Genomic DNA, 9,014 nt, shown 5'->3' with positions numbered 1-9,014 from the left:
ATTAAAAATTAAACACACACACACACACACACACACAAATCAAATAGATGATGCCAGATCCTAGGTGTATTTTGGTCTGGGTGTTGAAAGTGGTTTGAAAGATTAGAGAAGAAATAAAGGGGTGGGGGGACATGAGAAAAAAAAAAAGGAAATCGTTTGAGAATTTGAAATAGTGAATACACTGAAGTAGACTAGTGTGAGATGATGGGGGTAAAATAGAATTTGAAAAAATATGCACAAAAATAAAGAATATAGTAAGAAAAAGTTAAATAAAAATATTGTTAATAATTAAAAAGAATATGATTTTTTCTTTTTCTGTATTAAGAAAAAAGAAAATAAACGAAAAGGAGAAAAAGATAAAAATGGAAAAAAAAACGAAATCGTTCAAAAATTTGAGAAAGTGAATACACTGTAGTAGACTAAAATAAAATGATGGAAGTAAAATAGAATTTGAAAAAATTTATATAAAAATAAAAAATAGTAATAAAAGTTAAATTAAAATATTCTTAATAGAAATTGAAAGTAAAAATGAAGTTTTTCTCTTTCTGCATTCAAGAAAAAGAAAAGAAACAAAAAAGAGTAAAAGAAAAAGAAAGAAAAAGGAAATTGTTTGAAAATTTGAAACGTTGAATACACTGAAGTAGACTGAAATAAAATGATGGAAGTAAAGTAGAATTTGAAAAAAATTACACAAAAGTAAAAAATATAGTAATAAAAATTAAAGAAAAATATTTTTAGTAAAAATTTAAAATAAAAATGATTTTTTTCCTTCTGAATTCAAGAAAAAGAGAATTGTAAAAGAGAAAAAGATAAAAGAAAAAGAAAGAAAAGAAAAATCAAGAAAGAGAATTGTATAGATGAACCTGCTAACAGATTAAAGTTGGACTGAAATTGCTTCATTTTCCCCTAGAAGTCAGTCTATGTAGATCTTTAAACTCCATAAATTAAGCCGGTGGTGAGACTTGTGTTCTTGAAGAGCTAAGTTGGCCCAGTTGGGCAGGGCTCAGTGTAACAGCTCTGCTGTCCACTAGATGGTGCTGCTGGCCTACTGGGGTGGATTGTTGCAGTGCATGTAGGTGCATATGCGCATGCGCGGGAGCATTTACATGGCCCCACCCAGCTACCCAGTTTGTTCTCCAGGATCAGCAACCGCGCACCTGTCTGGTCTTCAGCTCTCCTCCACTCCCTGCCTTTTCACTCTCCATGACCAGGCCCCAGGCAGTACCTCTCTCGCAAGTTTTGTCTCAGATGCGGCTGTTTTCCCTGGCCCCTTACTTCGGAAGGACTGCGGCCTTGATCTGTTCTGCAAACGGATCTCACCGAGGGTCTCACCGAGCAATGGCCAAATGTCCGCTGCATCCAGGAACGTCCTCTGGACCCTGCTGCTGGCGGTGTCTGGAGACTATGGCTAGGTGCCAGCCCGCCCCAGAAAAAATTCGCGAGGTAGTGTAGCAGCAGCGTTTCAGGGATTATGGAAAATCTCAGCACATCTGGCACCAGGCTTCACCCTCAACGAACTTGCCCCAGCACCAGCGAATGTGGCCGCCTTCGGGGCCTGCTGGGACCAGGTGGCTTCAATAGTCTCTACCAAATGTCCTTCCATCAGTGGAACCTCATTTCCCTGTGTGGCCCAAGAACCTCCCGGACCCCACTCTGTTCCTGAGGATTCGCCTTTCCCACCAGAGCACCACCAGGTATCAGGCTGCGGAGTTGCAGCCTTTGTGCTCTCTTTGTTTACAGTCTTAATGGAATTTAAACCCTCTCCTTTCTCCTTTCTATTTTCTCCCTTTTTAGTTTAGTCCCTGTGGCTGTTTCCAGTTTTCTACTTTCTCGCCAGCTGCTTTTGGGGAGTGGGGGAGCATACAGGAAAAGCACCCTTTTTGGGGAGGGGTGCTTTTCCAGTATGCTCCCCCTGTCCCCCGTCTCCATCCTCTCTCCACCCTCAAAAGTGGTTCCCTACTTTTCACCGCTTCTTGCTCCCCAAATTCACCTCTCTGCGCCGTGTTCCTGCTGAATTCTGTGGTTCAGGTTGTGCAGATTGTTGTGTTAATCCTCCAATCAGTGTTCTAGGTGTGTAGGATGGTTTCATGTTGGTCTGGCTGTATTTCATGGTCTTGAGACACACGAGAAACTTCCATGCTGTTCCGCCATCTTGGCTCTTCCTCTCTATCATAGTGGATTCTTAAGCATGTTCTCCACTTATGCTATGTGCTAGCTGGATTTATTGTGGTATGATTGTTGCTTGTTTGGCATGGATAGTACAAATGGTGGTTTCTTCAAAACGGCCCACCAGATAGGCATCACTTGCTTCCTGAAATGCACCAATAGCTGCATTCTGGAAACACGTATCTGTTTTGAAGTCCTGAGCAATTTCTTGTACTAACCGCTGGAAAGGAAGTTTGGTTATCAGAAGTGTTCAGTAGACTTCTGATAATGGCTAATTTCAGAGTGCCACAGTACCAGGCCTGTAACAGGTTTCTTCACTTCTCCAGTAGAGGGCCCACTCTTGAGAGCAGCTTTTGTATCCAGTTGCTTCCTCGGTACTTTACCACTAGTGGATTTGCAGTTGGCTTTGTAGGAGTCATGGTGTAGAGACCTCCTTACTTACCCCTCTTAGGCTGGAGCTCAGCAAACTATAGGTGGCACTGGTGTGAGCAAGTCACTGTGGCCACTGTAGTGGCTGGGAACCCTACTACTTACTACTTTTAATTGATGTTTGTATGATGTCTTTTTCCCCTGTTCTTTTACTGTCAACCTATTTCATTATATTTGAAGTGAGTTTCTTATAGAATAGTTGGGTTGTGTTTTTAATTCACTCTGACCATTTATATCTATTAAAAAAAATTTAATGTTTATTCATTTTTGAGAGACACAGAGACAGAGCATGAGCGTGGGAGGGGCACAGAGAGAAAGGGAGACCCAGGATCCCAGGCAGGTTCCAGGCTCTGAGCTGTTAGCACAGAGTCCAGTATAGGGCTCAAACTCACAAACTGTGAGATCATGACCTGAGCCGAAGATGGACGTTTAACTGACTGAGCCACCCAGGTGCCTGTGACCATTTCTGTCTATTGATTTGTATTTAGACCATTTACATTTAAGGTAATTATTGATATTTTAGAGTGTAAGTTGTCGTTTTATTTTTTATTTTCTGTTTGTCCTGTTTTTTGTCTTTGTATTTTCCTTTCCTGCCTTCCTATGGATTGCTTGAATATTTTTAGAATTCCATTTTTATTTATTTATCATGCCTCTCTTTGTGTAGTTTTTTTAGGGATTGTTCGAAGTATTACATCATACATACATAACTTATCACAGTCTACTGATGTCAATTTATTAGTTTGAAGGGAGTATAGAAACCATATTGTCCTTTGTTTTCCTTTACACTCCCCCCTTTATAATGTCTTAAATATTTCTTGTACATACATGTATAACCACGTCACTGTTAAACATTTTGCTTCAGTTGTCAAGCATGTTTTAGAAACCTCAAAAAAAAGAAGAAAAGCTAATTAATTTTATTTTTCTTTACCATATTTCTTCATCCTTTTTAATGCTCCAACCTTGCTTTTTTTAGTCCCTTCCTTTCTGTTTAGAGAACTCTTTCAACCATTCTTACAGTTGGTGACAACTTCTTAGTTTTCCTGTATCTGAGGATGTCTTGATTTTCCCTTCATTCCTAAAGGTTATTTTTACCAGATATATAATTCTGGGTTCAGAGTTTGTTTCTCTTAGTATTTTAAAAGTGGTGTGTCACTACTTCCTGACTCCCATGACTTTCAATGAGAAATCCATTGTCATTTGAATTGTTTTTCTCTGATAGGCAAGGTACTGTTTCTCTTCCCCTGTTTTCAAGATTTTTAATTTGTCTTTAGTTTCCAAAAGTTTAACTCTATGTTTTGGTTTACATGTCTTTGGGTTTATCCTTTCTGTGGTTCACTCAGATTATTGAATATGTAGGTATGTGTCTTTTCCCATGTTTAGAAAGTTTTCAGCCATTATTTCTTCAAGTACTTTTTTAACCACTCCCTCTTTCTCTTCTTCTTGGATTCTGCTGACATAAACATTAGATCTTTTGTTATGATTCCACAGATTCCTAAGGCTCTGTTCTTTTTTTTTTTTTTTTCCTTTTTGGTCTATTTTCTCTTTGTTGTTCAGATAGAGTAATTTCTATTGTTCTATCTTGCAGTTCATTAGTTCTTTCCTCTGATCCCTCTGTTCTGCTGTTGAGCCCATCCACTGAGTTTTTATTTTGGTTATTATATTTTTCATATCTAAAATTCTCATTTAGTCCATCTTTACATTTTCTATTTTTTTGCCAAGAATTTTTATTTTTCTATGATTCAAACATGGTTTTACATTTGCTCGTTTTACATTTGCTCGAAGTATTTTTTTTATGATGGCTACTTTAAACTTTGTAGAATAGATCTAATATCTCTATCATCTCAGGTTGTGATTTAGTTTGAGATTTTTCTGGTTCCAGGTGGGGTGTATGATTTTTTATTGAAATTTTGATATTTGGGGGTTTTGTGTTATAAGACTATGGATATGATTTAAATCTCCTGCTTTAGCTAGCTTTCCCTGACATTTATATGGCAGGGGAAAGGAAATGCCCACCACCTCATCACTGACAAGTTGGGGTAGAAGTCAGGGTACAAGTCCAGATTTCCAGTTTGGACTCTGTTTACATGCAAGGTGGGGGCTATTCATTACTGCTGTGCAGGAATGGAATTTCTGACTCCCCACTAGTGTTTCAAATGATACCATTCTGCCTGGGAAAGAAAGGAGTGCCTCATTTATGCCCATTATTGCTGGGCAGTGGTGAATATCCTAGCTCTCCACTAGACCTCCTCTGACCAAACTCCCCCTCCCCCCATTTTCCTTCTTTTTAAAAATAATGTATTTAATTGTAAGGTTATGTAATTTAATTTTTTAAATGGATATATCTAACAATTGGCTCAAAAAATTCTTGAAAATTTAACAATCAACTCTTATGAGCCAGCAGAAGCTAGCTCCAGCACAACTCAGTAAAAACGCACATAACCTTTGATACAACAACTCTACTGCTAGGAATCTACCCTAAGGAATTCTAAATTTATCTTAAATTCACCTGTGCAACTGTTTGCTGGGCATGTCTTATACCCATGTATGTCTAATAAGACATCTCAAATTTATTATGTCCAGAACTAAACCTTTAATTTTTATTCTATTAAAACTTTTTTCTCCTGTGTTTCCCATCTCAGTATGTGGCTACCATCACCCAAATGCTCAAGTTAATCAGTCTTGACTCTTCTCTTTCTTTTATACCATCTAAACTATTTGCAAATCCTGCTGACTGCATCATCAAAATATGTTATGAATCTGATGACTTCTTACCTTCTTTGTCATTGAGCCTCATTGGTTCTAAGTAACCAGTTTCTGAAATAATCACTGTGGCTTTGTCTGGCCAAACCTAAGTTTACCTATCTCTGAGAGTATTGAGCCAGTCCCACCTAAGCACTTGCATAAATGGATTCTGGCAAAAAGGCAATTTTGGTTCTAATGTTGCAACATGGTCATTTAATTGCTTATGTTCTCTGTTATAAACATCACATAATTCTATACATATATAGTAGATTAAGTAGGAAAAAAGAAAAGAAAAATAAATACCGAATTTAGTGCTTAGAATCCATTATATTTTCAGTAGCATGTTTTTGAATGTTAATTAACTCATATGGCCTAAACAAATCCTTTCGTTTTTAAAGTGCTTCTTCTTTTGGGGCGCCTGGGTGGCTCAGTCGGTTAAGCATCCAACTTTGGCTTGGGTCATTATCTCGCAGTTTTTGAGTTCAAGCCCCTCATCGGGCTCTCTCCTGACAGCTCAGACCCTGGAGCCTGCTTCAGATTCTGTGTCTCCCCCTCTCTGTGCCCCTCCCCTGCTCACGTTCTGTGTCTCTCTGTCTCTCAATAATAAATAAACATTAAAAAATTTAATAAAAAAATAAAGTGCTCTTCTTTTGGAGTGTTTATTTATTTAGAGAGAAAGCATGAGCAGAGGAGGGACAGAGAGAGAGGAGAGAGAGAGAATCCCAAGCAGGCTCCACACTGTCCGCTCAGAGCCTCACACGGGGCTCGAACTCATGAATTGCAAGATTATGACCTGAGCCGAAGTCAGATGCTTAACTGACTGAGCCACCCAGACAGCCCCCAAAATCCTGTTTTTAAACAGATATTTAAAATTACCTAGAGCCATTTTGTTCTTTTAAAAAGGTCAATGTTTAATCTTTTTCCACATAGAATGGAATAATGTGATTATATATGGAAATTCATGGCAAATTCCTCTATATGGAAAACATAGTTTTCTAAGGTGCTCTTTAATTCACTGCTCACACACTTAAAAGTAAACATGAAATAAAACCTGTTTTGCACCTTTGGGCCAGGACCCTTTTAAACCTCTGTTCAGCTTATTGCTGATTTCTCTGGTTTCTTCACTGGACCCACAAGAAAATAATTTTCTTCATTTGAAGTATATAATTGCCAAAAAGAACATAGTTTTAAATTTGGAATGTTATGACTCTTATAAAAGTTACCCTGGCTTTTTAGCTGCAGTTACCACTTTGTATTCAAATTTTCAAAACAATCATTAACTCATATGATTATCGCTATTCAAGAAATTTGCATCTGTTAGGTGCAATTTTTGTGTGGGGGGGTAGAATTTAATAAAGGGAATATATTTACAAAGGCATAAGCAGAATTTAAGGAAACCAACAAGGGATGAGGCAGTATTTGAGGGTTAATAACAGAAAATTATTAAAAGAGGACATTGTTTACCAGTATTTTCAACTGTTGGCTTTGCCTTCCCCAGCTCATGCTTACTTGATACTTTTAGTACTTGGGCAGACAGATAAGTACTTTTGCAGTGCATCCCTGCCGCTGGTAGCTACTAATCTATATGACTATTTGATGGTTCGTAGGAAACCATGTGTGAAAGACTGAGCTGGATGCAATCTGTATGTTCAATACACATTTGAGTGCCATTGCATGTGAGGATTGTGATTAAGTACTGAGGCAGTCAAGAAGACAAATTTGATTTTTGTCTAAATGGAATCACAGTTTTGGCCTATTTATATAGATGATGTTTGTATTACTTGCATATGACCTAGATGCTTAATATAATTTTTTTTCAGTCAACCCCCAAAGACTTGCTCCCACTAACTTCCTTGTTTTTCAGGTCTAAAGGTGCTAATGACTTCTGGCTGTCTTTGGTTCTTGAGATCCTCTTCTTTCCTTGTTTCTTCCTTTAAACTTGTCTGTATTTCTGTAGATAGTTCCTTTATGAAATTCTTTTAATTTAAGTTCTTTTGAGCATGCTATCCATTTAATGCAAGTACTTAAATTAATATAACCTATTTCAACATGCGTTCTGACTGAAAGCTGATGTTAGAAATATTCAGGGGTGCCTGGGTGGCTCAGTCAGTTAAGCAGCCAACCCTTGATTTCAGCTCAGGTCCTGATCTCACACTTTATGGGTTCAAGCCCCACATAGGGCTCTGCGCTGACAGTGCGGAGCTTGCTTGGGATCCTCTGTCTCCCTCTCTCTCTCTGCCCCTCCTCTGCTCTCTCTCTTAATAAATAAATAAATAAATAAATAAATAAATAAATAAATAAAATCTTTAAAAAAGAAATATTCAAGTTCTGGTTAACTATTGACTTGTTTGAATAAATGCTTTAAAGAGCTAACTGTTTGGGAGCACTTGGGTGGCTCATTCGAGATCGAGCCCCATGTTGGGTTCAATCCTGAGCATGGATCCTGCTTAAGAGTCTCTCTCTCCCTCTGCCCCTCCCCTATGCTCTCTCTCTCTCTCTTAAATTAAAAAAAAAAAAAGTATTTTAGTATCTAGCTACTTATCTTCAAAAGTACCATTGCCATCACCTCTTTTATGCTTCATCTCAATATTGTGTTTGTTTCCCTAACTCTTATCAAAAATTTTACTTTTTACTTGCTTATTTATAATCTTTTCCATTAGAGTGTAAGTTGCCTAGAGAGCATATTTGTTTTTTCATAATATTCCTTGTGACTGACATACAGTAGATGCTCAATAAATATTTGTTCATTCATTTGACAAATATTGAGTAACTACTATGTGCCAAGCCCTGTTTCAGATTTTGAAAATAGAAGAAGTAAACCAAGTCCCCTCGCTTGTGAAATGAAGAAGCAATTGTGTTCCAAATATAAGGGAGATATAGATATAGATATAGATATAGATATAGATATAGATATAGATATATGGGATGTTAATAGCCTTAACATGAAAACAGCATTCTATAGACAAAGGGAAACAGTGATTCAAAAGTTGAACTGATTTTTTGTTGCAGGTTTTCTCAACTGCCTTAATAGGCAAGTGTGAATTTACAAAAGGGGATTGATAGATGCAGTGTTTCCCATGCTCTTTTATCAGAGTTCCATTTTCTTTTTTTTTTTTAATATTTTTTTAATGTTTATTTATTTTTGAGACAGAGACAGACAGAGCATGAACAGGGGGAGGGGCAGAGAGAGGGAGACACAGAATCTGAAGCAGTCTCCAGGCTCCAAGCTGTCAGCCCAGGAGCCTGATGCGGGGCTCGAACCCACTGACTGCGAGATCATGACCTGAGCCCGAGTCAGATGCTTAACCGACTGAGCCACCCAGGCGCCCCCAGAGTTCCATTTTCAAGAACAAGTCAAAATTAATATTTCAAAATAGGCCATAATTGGGGGGCATGGTTGTTGTTTTGGATTTTTTTAATTATTTATTTTTGAGAAAGAAAGAGAGACAGAGTGTGAGCAGGGGAGGGGTAGAGAGTGAGGGAGAGACAGAATCCGAAGCAGACTCCAGGCTCTGAGCTGTCAGCACAGATCCTGACATGGGGCTAGAACTCATGAACCGTGAGATCATGACCTGAACTGAAGTCAGACACTTAACCTACTGAGCCACCCAGGCACCCTGCTGTTTTGGGTTTTTTAAGTGGGTCAGGAAAAATATGACTAGAGTTGCAATTTCCCT

General features: G+C 38.1%; 1 pseudogene; it reads right to left on the bottom strand.

Annotated features, from left to right (window-relative positions):
- Nucleotides 1–2,182: 2,182 nt before the first annotated feature.
- Nucleotides 2,183–5,389, bottom strand: LOC125171759 (histone H3.3-like; annotated as a pseudogene).
- Nucleotides 5,390–9,014: the final 3,625 nt, after the last annotated feature.

The sequence above is a fragment of the Prionailurus viverrinus genome, chromosome C1, assembly GCF_022837055.1.
Source record: "Prionailurus viverrinus isolate Anna chromosome C1, UM_Priviv_1.0, whole genome shotgun sequence".
Classification (NCBI taxonomy): domain Eukaryota; kingdom Metazoa; phylum Chordata; class Mammalia; order Carnivora; family Felidae; genus Prionailurus; species Prionailurus viverrinus.
Note: the sequence above shows the minus strand (reverse complement) of the source record. Positions and strands in the feature narration are given on the sequence as shown.